At 58.1% G+C, this 2,570-nt stretch overlaps 1 long non-coding RNA gene across 1 annotated transcript; it reads right to left on the bottom strand.

The window, feature by feature from the left end:
• Nucleotides 1-591: 591 nt before the first annotated feature.
• On the bottom strand, nucleotides 592-2,011 carry LOC108176569 (uncharacterized). Its single transcript, XR_001793221.3, has 3 exons — nucleotides 1,848-2,011; nucleotides 997-1,112; nucleotides 592-910 (listed from the first exon to the last, which is right to left on the bottom strand). It is a non-coding gene; the product is annotated as an uncharacterized lncRNA (long non-coding RNA).
• Nucleotides 2,012-2,570: the final 559 nt, after the last annotated feature.

Raw genomic sequence — 2,570 nt, 5'->3', positions numbered from 1 at the left:
CACTTCGTTGGGACTGCACGCGTCCTTTGATTTTATTCTTTGCATTGGTCCACAGAATTGATCAGGTGCAAGGTGGGCCAGGCATTCCCTCACCTCCCTGCTGATGTGGGCCTAGGACCTGGGGGAGGCATTGCCTTCCTTCCCCTGGCTACCAGTTCAATCCCCTGTTAGAATCGCCTTTCATTGAACCTGCACGATTGTGTTTTTATAGTAACCTGGACAGGCGAAACTATGGTACCCATCTTATAGCTGAGCAAACAAGGCCGGCAATAAAAGAACAACGGGGCAAGAATGGCCGTGATCACAGCTTCCTGACTCCATGGTGAGGGCAGCATTCGCCGCAGCTTTGATGCTGGGGGAGGGGTGAGCAGGGCTGCTGCCCTCAAGGAGAACCCTAAGAAGAAGCTCCTTGGCATCTGGAGCCTGTGAGTTCTCCTGTCCCTACTCACCCCTCCCTCCCCTGGCCCCAGCCTGGCTCCATCTCCCCAAGGCGGGGGTGTGTGTGGGGGGGTGGGGGTGGGGAATAGGGGGTTTCGGGGGGAGCGCCTCTGTAATTGCAGAGGAGTCCGCGCAGGGTGGGGAAGAATCTGACGTTTGCAAAGGCTTTTTTGAGGGTGATGATTATGGCTGTGACAATGACGAAGCTGTCCATCTCCCACCAAGGCTGGGCCTTTCATTGTTCCTCTCTACACCGTCGGGTCTCTCTCTGCGCTGAGGACTGGTGTTGGAGGAGGATCAGGATTTGCTCCTCTTGAGGGAAGAAAGGGACAGGCTTGGTCGAGAAACAGGGGAACCAGCCCGCCCTTCACCTTCCCGGAGCCAGGCAGAGTGGTGCGCTGACGTGCTCATTAGCATAATATTTGCATAAGGAACAATTGTGGAGATTGGAGCCGTGCCTCAGAGGAAACACCTGCGAGGAACCAGGAACCGTGAATGAACGCCTCTCTGCCCCTCACCCGAGAGCCCTCCCATCCCCTGGAAGTGGCAGGAACTCACGGAGACTGAGGGCGATGGTGGGCGCAGTCACAGCACCTACTAAGCTCCGGGCACGGAAGTGAGTGTTGTTTCTCTTGCGCCTCACAAGCTTTGGGGTGGTACGTGTGTGTAACTGTCTTAAGATTTAAAAGTAAAACTATTGGAAAGGCAGAGCGACAGATAGAAAGCGACAATCTTCCAGCCACTGGGTCTCTCCCCAAATGCCTGCATCAGCCAGGTCTGGGCCAGGCTGAAGCCTGGAGCCCAGAACTGAATCAGGGTCTCCCACGCATGTGCCAGGGGCTCAAGCACTTGGGCCATCCTCCGACGCCTCCCAGGATGCATTGGCAGCAAGCTGGAAACCAGGCACTCTGATATGCAATGTGGGTGCCCCAAGCAGAGCCCGCCCCAAGTGGTGCAATTCTTAATCCGAAGCTGAACCTCAGCACCCCAGCCCAAGCTGGCTGACTGCCTTCATGGAGGAGTGGACTTTGACATAGGCTCACATGACTCAGCGCCCTCCAGCTCCCACTGTGGGCCAGAGAGCTCTGGCCTCTCCAGGCAGTCTCCATGGGTTCGGGGTTCTGGGGAGGCCTGAAAGCAGAGCTCAAAGACAGGCTCCTACACACACACACACACACACACACACACGCTCCTGCACACACATGCCTGGCTGCCCTGCCTCCCCCCACCCCCCATCCCGCTTCTGGAGGCAGAGGAGCTGGCGGACTTTGGACCATAACCAGGTTAGCCAAGATCCAATTAACTAGTTAGCGCAGGCAGAGCTGGGGGCAGGCAGGGCGCGCAGGAGAGCAGGACGGATGGGTCGGGTAATGTGCAGAGACAGCCAGAGACAGCGGCTCCACTCTAACCTGATAAGCAGCTCCCAGCACTGCTGCGGCCGGCCTGGCAGCCTGCGCCATCTCCATCCCGGCAGCTGGGGGCAGGGGTGGCGGCTGCCCTCTGGCCCCCCTCGGCATCCACACACTCGGGCTGCTGCGCAGGCGCTCCTCAGCACCCTCGGCTCTGGCCTCCCCTGACAACCCTCGCTCCTGCTGTCCCTTTCAGGGCTGTGAGGCAGGCAGTGCCTTTCCGTCCAAATGAGGCCAAAGTAGGAAGCCGGGAGGATCCGGGTGCGGGTGCTGCAAGCCCCTGGAGACGTGGCGCGGGGAGCTGCAGGAGGAGTACTGGCTAGGCAGAGCACCCTGCACCAAGCACCGTGCGAGGTGTGAGGACTGCCCCATACACTCGCGTGCGCCCCTGCTGGGGTGCGCCCCTGCTGGGCGTATCATTAAATCCTCGTTTTGCAGATGAGAAAACTGAGGCTTGAAGAGATTAAGAGACCTGCCCAAGGCCACACCTCCATCAAGCCGCCCCAACCCCAAGCCAGCACACTGTATGCTCCCCTGGGCTAGATCTGGGAAAGACAGTACAGTGCTCTCTGACAGCCACACTGCTCACTGGTTCTGCATATCACTTTACAGAAAGATTTATTTATTTATATCTGAAAGGTAGAGTTACACAGAGAGAGATATTCCATCCACTGGTTCACTTCCCAAGTGGCCACAATGCTCAGGAATGGGCCGGCCAGAAGC

The sequence above is a fragment of the Oryctolagus cuniculus genome, chromosome 6 (assembly GCF_964237555.1).
Source record: "Oryctolagus cuniculus chromosome 6, mOryCun1.1, whole genome shotgun sequence".
NCBI lineage: Eukaryota > Metazoa > Chordata > Mammalia > Lagomorpha > Leporidae > Oryctolagus > Oryctolagus cuniculus.
The sequence above is the reverse complement of the archived record's forward strand: the minus strand, read 5'-3'. Positions and strand labels throughout refer to the sequence as shown.